This window comes from Rhineura floridana, chromosome 16 (genome assembly GCF_030035675.1).
Source record: "Rhineura floridana isolate rRhiFlo1 chromosome 16, rRhiFlo1.hap2, whole genome shotgun sequence".
NCBI classification, from domain to species: Eukaryota; Metazoa; Chordata; class Lepidosauria; order Squamata; family Rhineuridae; genus Rhineura; species Rhineura floridana.
Genome location: NC_084495.1, coordinates 27,592,542 through 27,615,007, shown reverse-complemented (window position 1 = coordinate 27,615,007; position 22,466 = coordinate 27,592,542). Strand labels below are relative to the sequence as shown.

The 22,466-nt window shown below is 42.5% G+C and overlaps 1 protein-coding gene and 1 non-coding gene across 3 annotated transcripts in view; both read left to right on the top strand.

The window, feature by feature from the left end:
• Window positions 1–22,466, top strand: part of GRIA3 (glutamate ionotropic receptor AMPA type subunit 3) — a 236,851-nt gene that overhangs the window by 85,384 nt on the left and 129,001 nt on the right. The window lies entirely within an intron of this gene.
• TRNAT-UGU (transfer RNA threonine (anticodon UGU)) lies at window positions 7,057–7,130 on the top strand. The gene has a single exon. It is a non-coding gene; the product is annotated as a tRNA-Thr (tRNA).

The following is a 22,466-nucleotide window of genomic DNA, read 5'->3' as shown; positions in this document are numbered from 1 at the left end:
CTTTTGCCTTTGAGATAGTTCTGTCAATGCCACACACAGCACCTGATGCTATCGCGAGCGTGGTACACACGCCACTATCTGCAGGAATTTGCTGGGACTTGAGACGTGTTTAATCCAGTGGTTTTATAGAGATGGCTCTACCTAGCGGCTGACAAGTTGGTCTTATATATTTTCTTCTCTCTGCTGCCGAGATGGCACTTGGCCACATACCTCTTTTCATTATTATCATTTTACTGTCTAATGTGGGGATTAGCATCTGGTCACCCCTGGCTTGAATCTGGACAACTATAGTTTAAAGCAGGGATGGGGAAGTGGTTTTTTTTTTTTAGCTCAGGGGCCCCATTCCCTTCTGGGCAACCTTCCGGGGGCCTAATGCTAGTGATGGGTGGGGCCAGATGCCAAAATGAGCAGAGCAATACATTTGAATTTTACCTTTGCACAGTAGGGTAGTTTCTACACATGCTCACGCATCCCTCTCTGTCCTTCCTCCAGGCAAGCAAGAAGCATTATCAGCGTTCAGTGGCCCATTCCAGCCAGGCAAAAGTACTCAAGGAGAAGATGCAAACTAGGGCTGGCAATGGGTATGGCAGAGGAGGTCTGGAGAGAATCCCAAAGGTCAGGCTGAGAGGCCTAGAGAACTGCATTTGGATCCTGGGGCTGAGGTTCCCCATCCGTGCTTTGAAGGATACAAGCCACAGTTCCCAGGATTCTTTGGGGGAAGCTGTGACTATTTAAAGCAGTACAATACTGCTTTAAATGTATAGCGCAGATGGGATTACAGTGTCCTCATCCTTTATTGGGGAACTTAAGAGGTATGAGCAGGGTAAAGTGACAATCATGGCTGTTAATAAAAACCAAAATGGTGGCCAGGAATAGGATCCTCTTTTTTTTTTTTCAATTAATTTTTATTCAAATTTTCAAAATCAAAACAATACAAAAAGAAAAAACACAAATTAATAACTAATACAATAAAAGAAAAAAAACTAATACAATTAAAAAAAAGAAAAAAACTATTGACTTCCGATTTGTCGTAGTTCAGCTATAGGTCTATAATATATAACAAGCCTGTCTCTTAATAGATTATAAAATCACCTTCCTCCAGCGGTTATCTTAGTTGGTATCAAATCTCATTAACATCATATCATTTTATTCTTCCACAAAAAGTCAAAGAGAAGTTTCCAATCCTTGAGATATATGTCCATCAATTTTTTCTAGATAGACATGTCAATTAATCCAACTCATCAAGTCTACTAAGTCCAGTAATTTCAAATCGCTCTTCTTCCATTATCCGTGTTGATTCCATCTTCCATCTTCCATCTTTGCGCACCCAATAATCTTGCTGTCATAGTCATATAATAAGAGTCTGATAGGAATTTCCTTCATCACAAATATTTCTTTGCCATCAATTCCGAACGTATCACTGAAGTATTGTTGCAAAACCGCATCTCTGTTCCTCTTTTTTACAGAATGCACTAGCACATCTCTTGAAGGTTTTTCTATTGTCACAAAACAAGAATTAATTCTGTAAACTTTCTCCATTTCAAGTTCCATCAAATCCTTCCAGTCCAGGAATTTTTTTGAACCGATGATATCTTTATCTCCAATCTCTTCACCAATTCCTTCAGGGACAGCGCTGAGTTCCAAATACTAATATTTGTCTCCAGGATCCATCACAGCCAGGAAATCCAAATCTTTTTCCAAGTCCATATTTAATCCAATCTCCATAGTTTGAACCTTCCCTTTAATTTTTCTTTCATCCTTTTTTGGATTTCCAGATTTATCTTTGTTCTCCTTTCTCATAGAATCCTGAATTTCTTTCAGCTCCTGTCTCATTTCACCAAATTCAATTTTCATCACTTGTCTGTTATGACTCAGTTCTTGTTTTGTTAGCTTAATCCCATTCATTATTTTCTGAAATATCTAAAGAGAAAGTCCCTTCTTGTACATCCATGATCTGAACCACCTTCTTGATTGTCATTCTTAAAACCAAAAGAACAAAACCCCTTCAATTTCTAATATCCCAAGCAAAGAACAGTTTATTTCTTTATCCAGTTACAAAGGAGTTAATCTTTCAAGCCAGCTGACGTCACCCTCTAGACAGCACAAACTGCCTTATCTCTTATATGTCCAAAAGTGCAAAAACAACTTTAGTTCACAGCATCCAAATAATTAGTGGCAGAAAGAATGAGCAGATTTGTCAAAAAAAAAACAAACCCAAAAAACAAAAAGTAGACTGGAAAAAATAGTCCCAGACATATATTACTCAAAAGTCTTATAAATCAATTTTTTTCTCTTCAAATTAGAAACCCCTCATCCGTTTGTAATCTTTATAATGTTGTGTTCCCTGCCAGCTTTTTGCAATAAAAATAAAGATAAGCTATTTCTATTTTCTTCCCCTTAGTTCCGTGAATAAAAGAGAAAGTTATGACTCACCCAGGGTTTCTTAATTGCTGATTCTTTGACAAATCTCTTTAGCTGTATTGATAACAAAGTAATAATAAGTAGACAGGAGAATGCTTGCCTGTTAATCCGTTTTTCTTTGAAGAAAAAAAAAGTCTCACTTAATCAGTTGAGCTAGTTAGAAATCCTAGCTCCGTCCGAGCTGCTGGAAGACCTTCTTTCACAGACAATTCTAATGAATTCCAGTCTCCAACAAACACAACAAAGCTCTGTGGAAAATCTCTACGTTTCTTCCTTATCTGGAAGAAATTTTTCCCAGTCAAAAAAGCCCTTCTGACTGGTTTTAAAACTGAAAAAGTTTCATCTAAGACGGGAGCCCATCTTAGAGGCAGCACAGGTGGAGCGATCCTCCTGGGAAGTCAGGAATAGGATCCTCTTGATGATGCCGGTTTGAGTAGCATTCAGCTGAACTAGCAGGCAGTTTTGCTCAATTTTCTTTATTTTTTTTGTTAATCCTTGCTTTTGTCAGTTTTTTTTCCTCCTGAAAAAATAACAGTATTGTTATCATTAGTTGAATAATGTTTACCTTTCAGAAAGCACAAGCTCCATGCCCGCCCGCCCAATCCCCCCATGCTCCATGCCTGCCCACCCAATCCCCCCCTCGCCACCGCCTCCTGCTCCGGAATCATATTGGATCCCCCCCTCCTAGCCTTGGGAGAAAGCTCCCAGTGGATACAATCATGCCTTGGTAAGTGCCACCAATAAGTTGTATACAAAAGCGGTAAGGACAGCAAAGAAGCTTTATTTTGCTGCCTCTATTAGATCATCCCTATGCCGCCCAGCGGAGCTTTTTAAAGTCGTGCGTGGGCTCTTACACTCTGGCCCCCACGATACTACAGAAACATCGGAAGCCCGCTGCAACGAAATTGCTGGACACTTTCAAGATAAGATCGCATGTATCCGCAGGGATGTTGACTCCGATGTTGCGACAGATGAATCCATTGAAGTGTCCGGAGCACGGCCTTGTCCTTCATTATTGAATGAGTTTCAGTTGGTGCAGCTCAAGGAAGTGGACAAGGTGCTTGGAATGGTTCGGGCAACCACGTCTGTTCTGGATCCTTGCCCATCTTGGCTAGTGAAAGCTAGCAGGGCTGGGACCACCGGTTGGGCCAAGGAAGTGGTTAATGCCTCCTTGAGGGAGGGAGTAGTCCCTGGTAGCCTCAAGGAGGCAGTAGTGAGACCACTTTTAAAGAAACCCTCCTTGGACCTAGATAACTTGAACAACTATAGACCGGTGGCGAATGTCCCTTTTTTGGGCAAGGTTTTGGAACGGGTGGTTGCCGGCCAGCTCCAGGCGCTCTTGGATGAAACCGATTATCTAGATCCGTTTCAATCCGGTTTTAGGCCCGGTTTTGGCACCGAAACAGCCTTGGTCGCCCTGTATGATGACCTTTGTCGGGAGAGGGACAGGGGGAGTGTGACTCTGTTGATTCTCCTTGATCTCTCAGCGGCGTTTGATACCATCGACCATGGTATCCTTCTGGGGAGACTCGCGGAGTTGGGTGTCGGGGGCACTGCTTGGCAGTGGTTCCGCTCCTACTTCGCGGACCGTCACCAGAAGGTAGTGCTTGGGGAACATCACTCGACACCATGGACTCTCCATTGTGGAGTCCCTCAGGGGTCGGTCTTGTCCCCCATGCTTTTCAACATCTACATGCAGCCGCTGGGTGCGGTCATCAGGAGTTTTGGAGTGCGTTGCCATCAATATGCTGATGACACGCAGCTCTATTTCTCCTTTTCATCTTCTTCAGGTGAGTCTGTTGATGTGCTGAACCATTGCCTGACCGCGATAATGGACTGGATGAGAGCTAATAAACTGAGACTCAATCCAGACAAGACTGAGACACTGCTGGTGAACGCCTTCCCTGCTCAGATGGTGGATGTTCACCCTGTTCTGGATGGGGTTACACTCCCCCTGAAAGAACAGGTACGTAGTTTGGGGGTTCTTTTCGATTCTTCCTTGTCTCTCGAGGCCCAAGTGGCCTCGGTGGCACGGAATGCAGTTTACCATCTTCGTCTGGTAGCCCAACTACGCCCCTATCTGGACAGGGACGACCTCGCCTCCATTGTTCATGCTCTGGTAACTTCAAGATTGGATTACTGTAATGCGCTCTACGTAGGGCTGCCCTTGAAGACAGTTCGGAAGCTTCAGCTGGTGCAGAAGGCGGCTGCCGGACTATTGACGAGGACCAGTCGGTCTTCTCATATAACACCTATTCTGGCGCGTCTGCACTGGCTCCCTATTTGCTTCCGGGCGAGATTCAAGGTGCTGATTTTGACCTATAAAGCCTTACATGGCGTGGGACCTCAATACCTTGTGGAACGCCTCTCTCGCTATGAACCTACCCGTTCACTTCGTTCAGAATCTAAGGCCCTCCTCCGGGTACCAGCTCATCGGGAAGCCCGGAGGGTGGTTACTAGATCTAGGGCCTTTTCTGTGGTGGCCCCTGAGTTGTGGAACAGTCTCCCCGAAGAGGTACGCCTGGCGCCTACACTTCTATCTTTCCGGCGCCAGGTAAAGACCTTTTTATGCTCCCAGGCATTTTAATCTTTTAATTTTCTTAATCTTTCTACTTTTAACATGTATCCTTCTTAATTTGTGTTCTATTTTGTTTTTGTTGTGCTTTCTGTTGTTTGTTTGTACATGTTTTTGTGATTTTTTACTATGATATATTGTATTTTATCTTGTTTGTTCACCGCCCTGAGAGCTATTCTGCTAAGGGCGGTATATAAATTGAAATAATAAATAAATAAATAAATAAATAAAGCTGAGAGCTGGCCTACTCAGTTTGACATTAACAAAGGAAACTTATATTGGTCAATTTCACATTAGCAAAGCAAAGCCCCATGCTGGTCATGTTTATATTAGCACAGCAACAAAGCACAGGGGATGCAACAATAATAATACTGTTACACTTTGAAAAATCTGGTATTAGGAAAAGCTGAAGAAGTTCACAGCATTCAGGATCAGTCCACAAAGATGGTGACTGTGTAAACTAAGGGAATGTCCAGTACCAAGTTTGATTTTAGGGAAATTCTCACCCATCCCTAAAGGTGACTCCATACAGATCAAGGTCACATCCACACTATACGTTTAAAACACTCTTATAGCACATTTAAAACACAATTATACTACTTTAAACACAATCCTGGCTTCCCCTAAAGAACCCTGGGAACTGTAGTTTGTGAAAGGTGCTGAGAGTTGTTAGGAGACCCCTACCCCTCACAGAGATACAATTCCCAAAGTTCCCTGGAAACAGTGGTTGATTGATAACTATAGTTCCTGGAATTCTTTAGGGAAAGCCATGACTGTTTAATGCAGTATAACACTGCTTTAAATGCATAGTATAGATGGGGCTGTGTGTGTGTGTGTGTATAATACGTGCATACACTTCTGTCCAAACAGGAGTAGTTCAAAGTGGCTTATGAAGTATAAACAGCCACAAATGAAAAAAAATAAAATAATCCCCATCATTAGAACAGTTATCAGAAACAGCCAAGATCAATATAAAATGGGTATTTGACTAGCCCATTGACTACAGAATGCCTCCCATTTATTTCATGGCTATTAGAAAAGATGCAGTCACAGAATGGAGTCAAAGTGGACAAAAGACACATCAGGGGGGTTGGGAGTAGGAAAAAAATCTATAGAACAGCATGAAACTGAAACTTGCCCACACACAAGTCATATAGTAAAGTAGGGAAGAGACAACTATATTCCTTCATTTGTGATCTTCCAAAACATTCACAAAGCAAAGTGAGGGGCGGGGGGAGGAAATTGCCACTTTTTTTTTTTACTTGTTACAAGTTCTGGATTGTTATGTACATTCCAGCTCAGCATGAGTGCCAGAGACGCGGGCACATCCTCGCATCCCCTAATGTAATGCTGGCAATTTCTTTTGTAATGCCATTATTTTTAAATAGCAGAGCATGAAACTCAAACTGTCACTGCATACATTACGGCTGCCTTGAGGCAGCTATTGCTTATGTACCATTCCGCTGCTGCTTCCCCTCCCCCCCCTTTCCCCTCCTCCTCACTTGAAATATCTCCTTCTCTCAGGAGTAATATCAAATATCATTCTGTCTCCTGACCTCCCCCTTGCTAGTCTGAATCCCTTCAGGACACCCCTTTGAATGCCGGAGATTCGTGAGGGGAAAAGAGGTTAGCAAATGGAAGAAAATGGTAGATAAAACAGAAAACTGTTATTATTGTGTGTGGGGGGGGTCTGTATTACACTACTTTCAAGACAGGTTGTCATTATGGGATGTTGGGCAGGCAGGCAAAAGTGGCATTTAGATTTTTATTTCCTTAATAAACACTTGTCCTAATGCAGGGCAATCTTTGTGGTGCAGGCAAACTTGCATGGCTGATCAATATAATGCCCACATTGCTGAGGTATTTTCTGCCAGGTGAAATGAAGGTGAAGGTTTCAACCGGTTGTAGGAAGGGGGAGACGTTCAGAATACTGATTGACAGGCGAGTCAGTACAGCTAAAAGGAAGTATTTTTGTCACACAGGGCACTGTTAATTTACAGAATTTGCTGCCACAGGGTCTGGCAACAGCCGCTTACTGAGATGCCTAGGGAAATTGAGGGGGAGGACTGTAGCTCAGTGGTAGAGTATCTGCTTTGTACACAGAAGGTCCCAGGTTCAATCCCTGGCATCTCCAAATAGTGTTGGGAGTTGGGATGGGAGAGAAATTCAATTCAGTTCACATTTAAAGCTGAAGCTATCAAACCCACACATTCCAAAACATTAGGAAGCACAGCCATCCTTAAAACTTCGCACGAATCCAAATTTTGTGATGCAGTTTTCCAACCAAAGAATTCTTACAAAATGTATATATTAAGGGGACAGGTTGCATAGAAATGAATATATCAGTGAAAATAGCATACATAAATGTATTATATTAGGAGAAGTTGCTTGGAAAAATGTGTACATTAGTCAAAACTGCATACACAAATGTGTGTCTTCAGAGAAATTGGCACTAAAATACTGACGATTCTCATGAGGATTTTTTTTAAAAAAAAATGTGTGAATTGCTGCAGAAATGTGGAGAACTGAATTTAAGATTGGAAAAATGAGAAACCGAGATAACCAAAATTGACAGATCTTTGCATCCCTACTCCCTGCTCTCCTAGAATCCCTGTCCTACTTCCAATGTCCATCCATCTTTATCTAGGAGAGACTCCCATCTGATATCCTGCTGTAAGTCAGTGTCAACAGTATTTAGGTAGATGGACCAATGGTAGTATGAGAACATAAGAACATAAGAAGAGCCTGCTGGATCAGGCTCATCTAGTCCAGCATCCTGTTCTCAGAGTGGCCAACTAGATGCCCATAGGAAGCCCTCAGACAGGACCTGAGTGCAAGAGCACTCTCCCCTCCTATGAATTCTGGCAACTGATTTTCTGAAGCATACTGCCTTTGACTATGGAGGCAGAGCGCATCCATCATGGCTAGCAGCCATTGACAGCCTTATCCTCCATGAATTTGTCTAATCCTCTTTTAAAGCCATCCAAGTTGGTGGCCGTCACTGCCTCTTGTGGGAGCAAATTCCATAGTTTTACTATGTGCTGCGTGAAGCAGTATTTTATTTTGTCTGTCCTGAATCTTCCAGCATTCAGCTACCTTGGATGTCCACAAGTTCTAATGTTATGAGAGAGGGAGAAAAACTTTTCTCTATCTACTTTCTCCATGCCATGCATAATTTTACACACTTCTATCATGTCGTCCCTTACTCGCCTTTTCTCTAAACTAAAAAACCTCAAATGCTGCAATCTACCCTCATAGGTGAGTCGCTCCATCCCCTTGATTATTCTGATTGTCCTCTTCTGAACCTTTTCCAACTCTACAATATCCTTTCTGAGGTGAGGTGACCAGAACTATACACAGCATTCCAAATTTGACCTCACCATAGATTAATACAATGGCATTATGATATTGGCAGTTTTATTTTCAATACCTTTCCTAATGATCCCTATGGATTTTGCCTTTTTCATGGAATTTGCCTTTTTCACAGCTGCCGCACACTTGGTCAACATCTTCATTGAGCTATCCACTACGACCCCAAGGTCTCATTCCTGGTCAGTCACACCGGTTGAGACTCCCATAAGCATATATGTGAAAGTTTTTGCTCCAATGTGCATCACTTTACACTTGCTTACATTGAATTTCGTTTGCCATTTTACCACCCATTCACTCAGTTTGGAGAGGTCCTTTTGGAGCTCTTCACAATCCCTTTTTGTTTTAACAAGCCTGAACAATTTAGGCTCATTAGCAAACGTCTCCACCTTCCTGCTCACCCCTAACTCTAGATCGTTTATGGACAAGTTAAAAAGTGTTGGTCCCAACAGCATTACTTGGGAGACTCCACTTTCTACAGCCCTCCATGGGGAGAACTGTCCATGAGGCAACTTCCTATGTTCCTATGACTAGCTCTGCCATCAGTACCAGTTCCTGGCCCTTGAGTGCACGAGCTCATGTTTCCACATGTGCTTTCTCTTTAGCACTCACCTCCTCAACTGCCTCTGCCACTGTCTGCATCCTGTCCTTGCTCTTTAAATTATCTCCCCGCTATCTCCCCCCCCGCTCATCTTCACCTTTTTGCTTCACCCTTTTCTTCCAGACATTACTAACATACCGTTGTCTCTCATGTTCTTCTGGTTCCTCCAAACCCCGTTACTTTCCTTATGGCTCATTCCTAGATCCCTCACATGGACTAGTTTCTTCATTAGATATGTTGGATTCATCCCTGACAGTGGTTGCTTCCAGATGAAGGATATATGGAGCAGTTGTCCTGATTTGTCTTGGGGGAAAAAATTGTGCAGAGGTTATAGTGTTGCTACCAAGTAGTTGTCATCCTGTACTTTTCCACTAGAGTTTTCCAGCACTCTACTTGGCATTTTTTTGTTAAGGGGGCAGCAATTTTGTTGTGCGAGAGCACTATTTATTGCAGTTGACCCACTTGCTTTGTGATGGTGCATGCCTTTGATGAAGGTGCACAGGCAGAACATGTACCGTTCTACTTCCAGACATGAACATGCTTAAACCGCAAGGTTTTTTGCCTATTAGTGAATATGTTGTTGCAAAGGATTATCTGAGTGTTTGCTGAAAAGCATGGGGTCCCTGAAAGCAGGGGCAGCCAACCTAGTGCCCTCCAGATGTTGTTGGACTACAGCTCCCATCAACCCCCCCCACCATGGCCAATGGTCAGAGGCAGACTGACTTATAGAAGTGGGATAAATTTGATTCATTTCTCATTGAAAGGCAATCTTCCCTAACTTGTACTTTCTGAAACAATACATAAACCAAACCACAGCTGTCGGTTGACATTTCCACTTCTGCAAATTTTGCAGTGCAGTTTTCCAGTCAAGGCCTGTATACAAAAATTCATACGCTCGAGTAAAATGTGCATGAAAATTACATATTAGTAAAAACAACATACACAAATGCATTATAATAAGAAAATTGCTTTGCAAAAATGTGTGCATTAGGAGAAACACACTAAAATACTGTGGAATTTTCAGGAAGACTAACAAAAAAATGCAAATTGACATGGAAATGTGGCAAACTGAACTTAAGATTGGAAAGCCTAAAAACTGAGAGAAACCAAAATGGACAGATTTTCCTATCCTTATCACCAGTGTGCTGTAGTGGTTAGCATGTTGGACTATGACTTGGGAGACCAGAGTTCAAATCCCCACACAGCCATGAAGCTCACTGGGTGACCTTGGGCCAGTCCCTGCCTCTCAGCCTCAGAGGAAGGCAATGGTAAACCATCTCTGAATACCGCTTACCATAAAAACCCTATTCATAGGGTCGCCATAAGTCGGGATCAGCTTGGAGGCAGTCCATTTCCATTTTCATCTACAGTATAAGGCATTCATCCATCCCACTTGTAGTCTAACAATATCTGGAAGGCAGCACTTTGGTGTCCCCTGTTGTAAAGTTAACTTCAGTGAACACCAAACCACCCATGTTTATGGAATGTTCTGGTAATAGAAAAACACTTTGGAGCTCCTTCACATCCTACTGACATATTTTGAGTTTTTACTCTTGTTTGTATGAAAGCCATGCTTAAAATGGTAGCTTTGGCAGGAACAAAATTGTTCTTGAGTATCCACAGTAGGAGCTGTGTAGTTCTGTCTAGCAACCATGTTGGCTTAAAGAAGGCACTCTTGCATTTTCATGCAGAGAATATCTTTGGGTGTCAGTGGCCTTATTTATTTATTTATTTATTATTTATTAATTATATTTCTATACCGCCCAATAGCCGTAGCTCTCTGGGCGGTGCACAACATAAAAACATCCAATATACAAGTAAAAACATATATCAACAACTTAAAAACAATATACCAAAAGTAGTAGAACATAATTAAACATATAAACAACTACAATACAAGCCTAAGAATATTAAAAACATATTAAACCAGTTAAAAGTATTAAGATGTTAAGATGTTAAGTAATTAAGATTACTAAAATATTAAGAGTGTAAGTGCAAGTGTAGGTGTTACAATAGATGTTAAAAATGTTGTTAAAATGTTGTTAAAAAGCCTGGGAGAACAAAAAGGGTTTTACCTGGCGCCGGAAAGACAGCAATGTTGGTGCCAGGCGTACCTCATCAGGGAGAGAGTTCCACAGTTCGGGGGCCACCACAGAGAAAGTCCGCTTTCTTGTTGTGACCTTCCGGGCTTCTCTCTGGCTGGGCCCCCGAAGGAGGCCCTTCGATGTTGAACGCAGAGTACGGGTAGGTTCATATCGGGAGAGGCATTCCACCAGGTATTGTGGTTCCAAGCCGTGTAAGGCTTTATAACTCAAAACCAGCACTTTGAATTGAGCCCGGAAGCATATAGGCAGCCAGTGCAAGTGAGCCAGAATCGGAGTTATATGTTCACATCTCCAAGTCCCTGTTAACAATCTGGCCACAGCTGAGCTGCAGCTTCCGAACTGTCTTCAAAGGCAGCCCCACATAGAGTGCATTGCAGTAGTCCAATTTTGAGGTTACCAGTGCATGGACAACTGAAGCAAGGTTTTCCCTATCCAGATAGGGGCGTAGTTGGGCCACCAACCGAAGTTGATAGAAAGCGTTCCTTACTCTATAAATAGTGCCGGCATCTTTCTGAAGTGTTTTTCAATGAGTTTCCTGGGCTTTCAAATCCCTGCTAAAGACACACATGCAAATCAGACCGTACACAGAAATTGAATATGGAAAGGCCCCCAAATTATGGAATGATCTCCCTGATGAAGTGCGCCTGGTGCCAACACTGTTATCTTTTTGGTGCCAGGTGAAGACTTTCCTCTTCTCCCAGGCATTTTAGCATGTGTTTTATACTGTTTAAATTTTTAAATTGTGTTTTAAATTGTTTTTATAAGATCTGTTTTAAATTGTATTTGTTTTAATGTTTTTAGTTACTGTAAACCGCCCAGAGAGCTTCGGCTATGGGGCGGTATACAAATATAATAAAATAAAATAAATAAATAAATAATAAATAAAGGATTCATCTTATGGTGAATCCAGCAATACCGGAACTACATTTAAAGCAATAAGCTCTTTTGCTGGTTGGTAACAAAACAGCATGGAGATCAGGATGGGTCTTTCTCTCTCTCTTTTGATAGCTTAGTTGTAATGTGGAATTTGAAATGAGTAGCATTTCATCTGGATCATACTTGCCTTGTATCATGTGGATAGCATCATCCTGTAATTTAATCATTGCATGGACTGGACTTAGGCCCATCTGCCCTATACATTTAAAACAGTATCATACCAATTTAAACAGCCATGGTTTTCCCCAAAGAATCCTGGGAATTATAGTTTGTTAGTGGTGATGAGACTTATTAGGAGATGCATATTACCCTCACAGAGCTACAAGAGCCGTTTAACAATCACTTCCTTTTCCCAGGGAACTCTGGGAATTGTGGAGACTTATGTCTGACTAAACCAGCTTGAGATCAGGCTGCTAGAGCATTACATTCCCAGGGGGTGGGGGGAAAGCTAACTTTTCCCTTTCCAGATTGACTACCAGGCATATTCTCAAAAGGAAATCTTTGAATTTGATGCATCAAGGTTTTGTGTTGGTTTCCTTTTTAATGGTGCTTGGGAGCTACTATACACATGTAATCCCTTTGCTTTCTTAATTGGATTTGGGCATTCTACTATTGTGAACTGCTTTGCAAAACACATAGCAGAGCCTCTTGCCACCGTGGGCAGTAGTTCAATTAGAGTATGTCTGTCTCTTTTTGGCATCCCTGCAGGACAGCTTCTTAGTACAGGTTGGCTGTTGATCAGGCAGCAAATAAGAAGCTTTTTGAGGTTGAACTTCTCAGTGGCATCCATCAGCCTAGGCTGCGTTAACTTCAGAAGGGCTTTTGCCAAATTGCCCTTATTTAAAACCTAGCCTTTCCAAGTGTAAGATAACCAGACTTGCATCAAGCAGTCCTTTCCAAAGTGGGGACGCAGAGGGAACAGGTAGTGTAACCCTGTTCTATTCTAAGATATGGCCTCATTTATGGGCAAAAGCTAAATTCAGGCAAGGCAAGGGTTCAGAATTTGGACAGCTCCATGTTGAGCTCCAGCTGGAGACTTCATAGAAAGAGCGCCCAAATGTTGCTTCAGCACTAGTTAAGTAAGTCTTAAATAGGAGCTGCACCTCCATCTGGGTTGCGAGTGCCACCTTTGGTGAGAGGAGCCTCCTCATTTCAAGAGGCCTAGCCTGATTTAACAGTCATTGACTTCAACAGAGCAGGGGAAAATGTGCTTCCACTAGGGATTCTGAGCTGGGGTTGGAGTCAGAGGAGAGCAAAGCGCTTGGACCACAGAAGTATTAGAACAATGAGCTCCTCTCTTGCCAAGACTCCTGGGTTAGTATGGATATCTTGAGCTGGCTCTGCAGGCAATTCCCATTCTGAATTCCAGCCTCAGCTCCTGCAGATGAGGAGTCCAAGCCCAATATTAATGAAAGTATTGTCCTTTAAGTGAGGTTGGTTGGTTTGTCTAGAGGGTTTCTGAGTTTCTTCTTCTCCATACACCGGTTGCTATGGAGATCAGGTCTATCTGGGAAGAACTGGATTTTCAGCCCTGAACAGCTTGGCTTGGCTTTCTTCTTTTCCTTCCACACCCAGCCTGTTTGTGCCACAGCTTGAAAGAATAAGAGGGAATTGCATCTCCTTCTCCACTGTAGAATGCATGGGTCAATTGTCTCTCTGGACAGGGAAGCCTTATCACTACTGATATAAAAAGTGTCTGTTACTGTAAGTATTGAGACTTTGGAGTTGCTAAGTGAAAAAAGTGTGACGTCTTAACATTTTCATTTATGTATTATTTTTAAAAAAATTAACCCCACTCTTCAGCCAAACAGGCTCCCAGAGTGCCTTACACAAGATCAGTAAAAATAAGAAAGTCCCTGCCCATAGGCTTATAATGTAAAAAGGCATGGCACACAAAGAAAAATGGGTGAGGAGGGAAGAGGGAAACAAGGAAATTCAGGCACCAAGTCATCACATTGCATAATAGTTCTTAGAATGACCAGCTGGAACTGAAACAGTTCAAGGACAGGAGAAGGCTGACGGAGCTGGTCTCAGCAGAACCAGTGAAGTGGCCCTTCTTCCCCTCCCTCTGTTATACACACATGAGGGAGTAAGGAAATTTTACTGTGTTGTTTACACACATACACTCACTTGCCTCTGGCAGTGCAATCTTATGCAGGCCTACTCAGAACTAAGCCCCACTGCATTCAATGGGACTTGGTCCCCAGGTAAGTGGGTGCACAACTGCAGCCTGAGTCTTCTTTCGTATTAGCCCTTCCAGTCTGAATCCTGGGGAAAATAAGAGAAGATTAGACTAGCATACTGAGATAATTAATTTAAATGCTTCTGTGAGCCAAAGCACCCGCCCACAGAAGAGACTGCCTGCTGCCTCTTTGTAGGACTGACTATTCTGGTCTGCAGTCTTCCCAGGAGCAGATAATTCAGCTGCATCTCAACACTGAATGCGACTGGACCAATAACTCCCAGTGCAGAGACACCACAGAATTACTGCTTCTAGAAAACACTCCCCATTATGAGAAGGACCCAAGGCAGAGCACACATTTTGCATGCAGAAGGTCCCAGATCCCATTCCTGGTATCTCCAGGAATGGTTTGGAAGTTTCCTGTCTGAAATCCTAGAGAGCTGCTGCTAGTCACTGCAGACAACAGATGGACCAATAGTCTTATGACTCAGTAAGAGGCAGTTTCACGTGTTCGCTAGAAGCATCCATATCTCAAAGGTAGAGCACCTGTTGCCCCAGGTTCAATCTTTGTCATTTCCGATAGAGCTATAAAAGTCCAGGGAGTTGCTCTCTTCATGGGCCCATGTATTGTGAGCTAAATGGGGCAATGATCTGCCTCTATCTAAAGCAACTTCTGAAGGCAAGGGTGATGAGTCTTTGGCTCAATGCTGTGCAAGCTGATACAGGCCCTGTGGCAACACAACGCTGACAGTGAGGAGAGATGAGCTTTCTGTGGTGTCATGCAGGAGCAAATGTGAATTTGCATCAAAGCACCACAGGTGGTGCCAGCCATGCACAGAACCTGTGTGTGTGTGTGCGCACAGTGAGCCTCCTTGTTACTGCTCTGCATTTGCAGTACCAACTCTGGCCCATCTGAACTATACATTTAAAGCACCAGTGCTTTGCTTGTGATGGTATTCACCAGCATGGAGTACCATCACCCGTCCCTTTTTCCCGCCCATGGCAGTCATTTTGTGCTGGCACCCACAACACTTTTATCAAGATATGAGTACCAGCACCTCATTTTTTTACCAAAAAAAAAAAAAAAGTACAGTCCTGGCTTCGAATCCTGGGAACTAGATTGTTGAGGGTGCTGAGAGTTGTTAGGAAACTCTTATTCCTCTGTTGCCCTCGCAAAGCTACAGTTCCCAGAATGGTTTAACAATCATTCCTCCTTTCCAGGGAACCCTGTGAGAGGATCAGGAGTCTCCAAACAACTCTCAGAACTCTTAACAAACTACAGTTTCCAGGATTCTTAGGGGGAAACCAGGATTCTTTAAAGTGGTATAATAGTGTGGTGATGGTGATTATTTATTTCCTTTGTTAGTCACCTCATTCCCAAAGGTCTCTAAGTGGCTTACAATAGATTTAAAAACATACAATATAAAACAAAATTTAAAACATGCAATATAAAAACTTAACACCTAAACAAAAATAACCCCTAACCAAAACAGCACACGAGGTATCATGCAAATGGGGCCTTAGTTATGATGACATGACAGAGCCATACCCCAAACAATAATTCATGCAGAACTGCCAGGGATGTGCTTCTCTGAGGGCCAGTGGCTCTTATTGAACACCTTTCATATGTAACTGCATACATTCCCTTGGAAACTTTTCCCCTGTAACAACTAGTATACACCAAATAAAATGCACAAGCTTTGCTCGGCTCTTCCAACCAATGACGTTGAGAACAAGTTTGTGAAAGCAGTTGGGCTTTTAATGGAAAACTGATGAAGATCAATAATCTAAATGAGGATGGTTTTGATTATTTAAACAGAATATTAAAGTCACTAAACGGTCTTGATTTGCATCCCACTTGAATCAACTCTTGTGCCTGCATTCAGTCTTGATTTCAATGCATCCCAAAGGGTGCAATTCAAGTCTTTATGCAAAAACCTTAAGCATTGTGCTACATACTGATGTGCATAGGCACTTATTAAGCTTTCTAGACCCAATTAGACACAAATGGAGCGAAGAATTAGAAACCCACCTAACACCTGCACAATAGGATAAAGCCATACACAGTATTAAACCTACCACCCATGACATTAGGCTGAGGTTAATCCAACAGAAAGTACTCCTCCGGTCCTACTGGACACCAACACACCTTAAGCACAGGGGTGTTACACCCATGGATGGTTGTTGGAGATGCATACATCCACAGGTGGATCTAACATGTCTGCTATGGAACTGCCCAATAATTAAACCCTTCTGGAAGGAAGTACAGGCTAGAATTAACTTGGTTCTGGACATATCCCTATTAATAGGAAATACCAACATAGTAATCGGCTACATCCCTGCCAGGTGGAGATTATCAAAAGGGCAGGAAGGATAGCTCCATTGAGCCATGCTGACAGCAAAATAGTCCTTCAACATTGGAAAACCTGGACCACACCAAGCATGAAAGACTGGACACAAGACCTCCTGCAGCTAGCCTCCATAAACTACATTTTTTAAAAAATCAAACTTCCAAGAGATTTGGAGTGCATTTCTGGAATTCTTCACTGAGTAAAACCTGTAACTGGAAGAAGTGGGAGGCACAATGCAACGCAGGGATGGAAGCTTCTCCAACCCAACAGCTGTTCATCTGGAACACCAGCAGAACACTGACAATCATTTACCTTACCCTTCTTATCTGATCATATGAAACTGAACACTACAGAACACGCCAAACAAGTGAACATCAGAAAAAAGGGGAGCATGATGGCAGAGGGAGCTGGGGGAGCTGGAAGGGGTGGGTCAGTGGGAAGGGAATAAGGGATTGTACAATTTGATTGTAATAATGTGAAAGCTCCAATAAACTATTCATTAAAAAAAACTTTCAGCATTGAAGGAAAATGTTGTCAGGTTTTGCCAGTGTTGTTTGCTACTGGGGAACAACAGCTAACAAACCATTTGTATGCTCCCATTTTCAGTGGTCCAAAGTTGTGGCTTTTGTTTTCCTAGGATCATAGAATCACAGAATAGTAGTTGGAAGGAGCCTAGAAGGTCACTGAGTCCAATGCTGGTATTTTGAGAAGGGAAGGAGCCCCTTGTGGACTGATTTCCCAGTTACCCTGCTAATTAGGGAACACCTGTCATCAAGCCCCTTTCCGCCTGTAGTAGCCACTAGAAGAAAGTAATGGCTCTGTTCTTTGAAGACCCACATCTTTATCCTCTAACATATCACAGATGAAACTAGAGATAACTGTCAGGAGGTCCTCAGAAGGGAGTGTAACCCTGAAAAATGACAACTCTAGCTACACAAAGAAGATTTTCAGGGTTCAGCTCCAGTCTGAGGGTCTCCTGAAATGTGGAGGGACATCTGAAGGGCCACAGGTTCCCCACCCTTTCCTTGGAAGACATGCTACTCCCATAGGATTCTAGCCTTAATAAATCTCAACAGAGGAGTTACCTTTAAGTGGAGGGCAAAAGCTGGAGGAACAATTTGGTGTACTTCCTGGAGTATGTGTTGGCATTGTATTTCAAAGCCTGTAACATCTGCAAGCAAATAATTAGTCATTGTACATGCTTCTCCCTGCCCCAGCTCACAGGCAACACTGACCTGTTTTTTTTTTAATCTTTGCTTTCCTTTTTTTTTTTTTTTTTTGCACAGAGATAAATATCACAGTCGGGCAACATTCAAATAGAGGTCTTTTCTTCTTTGTGCGTGAAATAAACAGGAAAAGAGAAGTATCAGATTAAAGGGGGTGGGGCAGGGAATTGAGCAGAGGAATAATGCTCTTCCCACCTGATATGCATCACATCCTGTTGATTAAACATCTTACCATGTCAGGCTGAATGCTCCAGATAATTATAAATATGCTAGGGAGAGTCTGTTGCTAAAAGAATTTCCATTGGAACACCCACACAGTCTTAAAGCTAGAGCCCGCACGATGCTCTTACTTCATATGGACTTCCTTATCATTTTTAAAACTATGCATATGTGCTGTGCTTAGGGATGGGAAAAAATTCAGTTCAGTTTGTGTTTGAAAGGCGAAGCTATCTAATCAGCACTTTCTGAACCAATGTGCAAACCAAATCCAGCTACCCTTCAAAATTTACTCTTCTCCAAAATCTACAATGCAGTTCTCCAGCCCAGTAAAAATGCCTATACTAGGCTAATGTGTGTATAAATCAGGTGTGGAAAATGTTGGCTCTCCAGATGTTGCTGAACTACAACTCCCATCATTCCTGGCCATTGGTCATGCTTGCTGAGGCTGATAGGAGTTGTAGTTCAGCAACATCTGGAGGGCCAAAAGTTCCCCACACCTGGTATAAATGCATATATTTCTGAAAATATCACAAACATGCATTGTATAAGGGAAAATATTTTTGCAAAAATGTGTGTATTAGGCAAAAATGCATACAAAAATGGGTATAAGAAGAAATGCTCACTAAATGCTGATGAATTTTCATTAGGATTGTAAAATGATATGGAAAGGTGGAGAACTCAACAACTGGAAAAAATAGAAACCAAAATTAACAGATTTGCTGATCCCTAACTGAGGTATGGCCACAATCGTTCTCCCTCTGTGTGTGGAGGGAAGGGTGCTAAGGGACTCTGTAGTATGTCAGTATCACATCCCTTCCTGTGCTGGAGCTGTGACAGGCAATTTACATGAAACCCAAAGCCCAACTATTCCTGGAAGCAACTAATGGTCTGTTTCAGGCCAGGGGGAGATCTAATCCCTTTTAAGAAATTTGCTCCACTCCTTGCAGTATGTCAGTGATATCACAGCATTCCAGAAGAGAAGCAGCTCCTGCAACTAAAATTCTTTTTCTGGGCAAATGTGGGTGTTGTAGGCCTGTCCCCCGCATTTTGGGGCCAAACACATTCTTCTACAAAGAAACCAAGTCTAGTGCTGTGCCAGAAATTCATCTCACCAGTCCTCTGCACCTTGCAGCCTTCCCAGGTGCCCATGCTCCAATTAAAACCCAACGGAAAACATTAGAGGGTAACTCCTCCCATGGGACTTTTTCAGATCAGGAAGCATGGGCAGCCAGGGAGACTGCAGAGTGCTGAAGAGAGATTTGCTGGAAAAGAACACACATGCCACTGGGGATGGAGAGGAATTTGACTCAGTTCACCTTTAAAGGCAAACCTACTTAATTCTCACTTTGCAAAACAATACGAGAACCGAAATGTAGGTGTCCTTCAAAACGTGCACTTTTACAAATTTTGCAATGCAGTTCTCCAATGTTTATTAAAATGCGTATATTGGGGGGAACTCACATATATAGTAGTGAAAATGACATTCGTTAGTTAAAAACTGCATGCAGAAATGTAAGGCAACAAGGAAAACAAAAATACTAATGAATTTTCATGAGGTTTTTTAAGGTGTTTGTTTTAGGGTGGGCTTTTTTCTCCCCTGGTTTTAGATTAATAGCATCTTCCAATGAAAGTATCAGGGTAGCTTCAGAATATATATAAATGTATATATTAAATAAAGTTTACCAAGAGGAAGTACATATTTATTCAGACTTGATGAATGAAGGTTAAGCATCAAGAAACTTTTGAACTAAGTAAGAAGACAATTCAGCCAGCCAAATATTTGACTTTTCCGGGACATTTATCAAAGACATGCTAAGCTAACATACTCTTATTAATGTAGAATATGAATTTCCATTCCTGGCTTGATTAACATAATCTCCTGTGATTGTTTCTTCAAAGGAATATTATTTATCAGTTAAACTCAGCAGTTTCAGGACTTTCTTTATTTTACCAAAAAAAAGAGTTATCCGGCATTATTCTGGCTCACATAAGCAAAAAGCTGAATTGTTTTATTGGTAATTATAAGATGACTGCACGCATTTGAAATTAAATTTATGACCTCTTCATCACGCCCCTCTGCCAAGGAGTTCAGGGTAGCATTCATGGTATCCTTTCCATCCTCATAACAACCCTGTGAGGTAGATTATGGCAATAGAACAAGATCAGTGAGTTTTGTGGTTGACCAAAGATTTGAGCCAGGCATTCTAGCTTCCAGGTCTAGTGGGTTCTAGACACTAGATCTTGTCAAGGGCCACGTGGCAATGATAGGCAGGGCTGGTGGTGGGCAGGGTCAGAAGGAGAAGTGGGTAGGGAAACCCACCTCTCTCTCTCTTCCATCCCTTCTCTCCCCCATCCTTCCTCCCTGCTCAGCCAGCTGGTGGGAGAGGGATAGATTCTTCCAGCTGGACATGGAATAATGGGCTCAAGTTACAGGAAGCCAGATTTCTCCCTATCTGGATAGGGAGAACCTTGCCACAGTTATCCATGCTCTGGTAACCTCTAGATTGGACTACTGTAATGCACTCTACGTAGGGTTACCTCTGAAGATGGTTCGGAAACTTCAGCTGGTGCAGAATGCTGCGGCCAGAGTTCTTACTGGGATTAAAAAATATGATCATATAACCCCTGTCCTGGCCCAGCTGCACTGGCTACCAATATGTTTCCGGGCCAGATTCAAAGTGTTGGTTCTTACCTATAAAGCCCTTAACGGCATTGGACAGCAATACCTGGTGGAATGCCTCTCCCGCTGTATACCTGCCCGTTCACTACGTTTGACATCGAAGGCCCTTCTCCGGGTTCCAACGCATATGGAGGCCCGGAGAGTAATAACCAGAGCTAGGGCCTTCTCAGTGGTGGCCCCCAAGTTATGGAACGCCCTCCCTGATGAGATACGCCTGGCGCCTTCTTTATTATCTTTTCGGCGCCACGTAAAGACCTACCTCTTTGCCCAGGCATTTTAATTTAATTTTATTTTAATTTGTCTTTGTCTTGATTTTGTTTCTACATTTTACAGTGTATTGTTATCATGTTTATTGTATTTTAATCTGTTTTTACCTTTTTGTACACCGCCCTGAGAGCTAGAAAGCTATAGGGCGGTTTAAAAATCTAATAAAATAAAATAAATAATTTCGACTGGACATCAGGAAAAATTTCCTAACTGTTAGAGCCATACGACAATGGAACCAATTACCTAATGAAGCAATGGGCTCTCCGACACTGGAGGCATTCAAGAGGCAGCTGGACAGCCATCTGTCGGGAATGCTTTGATTTGGATTCCTGCATTGCTCAGGGGGTTGGACTCAATGGCCTTGTAGGCCCCTTCCAACTCTACTATTCTATGATTCTAATGCAGTCTAAACCATAAAGCTCACAATGTGACCGATGGCCATTCACAATCTCTCAGCCTAACCTATCTCACAAGGTTGTTGTGAGGATAAAAATGGGGAGGAGAGGAACCAAACAGGAAAGGTGGGATATAAATGTAATACTAATATGAAGAATCTTGGGCCTGCACTGATTTGTTCCTCCTAGTTTCTGGAGTTAGTAACTAACGCCAGAATTTTAAAATGAGTTCTTCTTTTACTGCCTCGTGCCTGAACTGGCCTCCTTTCCTGGCCCTCTTCTTCTCTTTTGCAACATTTGTGAGCACACACTTCTGTTCTGCAGCAGCCCTTCTTACCATCCTCTCCCACCTTCCTGCCCTTGGGTCGCTGCTGAGTCAGCACTGTAGGAAGGAGGGGGGAAAGCCAGCAAATTTCTGTTTGTCAGTCAGTGACAGGCAATAGCTCACCTGGTCAGGCTGATTCACCAGAGCCACGGATGGGAATGCTGGGGAGTGGGCAGAGAGTGTTGGCAGCCACTGGCAAAGAACATTTGTCTTGAGAATCTAAAAGGTTACAATGTTAATCTTTAAAATACTGATTGGATTATTTCATTTCCTTTTTAATTTGTATACCGCCTTTCTACATCACTGCACTCAAGATGGCCCCTTCCAACTCTACTATTCTATGATTCTAGGTCTGAACTAATTACTTGGAGGCCTTTTACTCTTCCTGAATCCATTGATCCATCCATGTTGGCTTATTCCCATGTTTCCTCCCTTCTGACCTCCTTTTCTCTTGCCAGACTTCATCTCGAGGGCCACATGAAATAAAATACCATCTACCCACCCCGGACACTAGATCATATTTTATTTCCACAGCTATATGCAAAAGTGGGATTTGGTGATCTTCAAGCAGACCAGCTACTTAAGGCCAGGATGGACATTCAGTGCCACATGGTCCTACAAGTGGCAGGCAGCAAGGGCTTGCCCAACACCATGCAAATGAGCCCCTGCATGAACTGTGCCTTTGCATGTACAAATGTGCATGTGATTTGACAGATACCTACAATCCTTGACCTCCCCAAAAGGTTATTATGATGGTGGATTTGGCACTTGTAATGCAAACTCCCACGTCAGACATGTCATCATTCATGCAGTG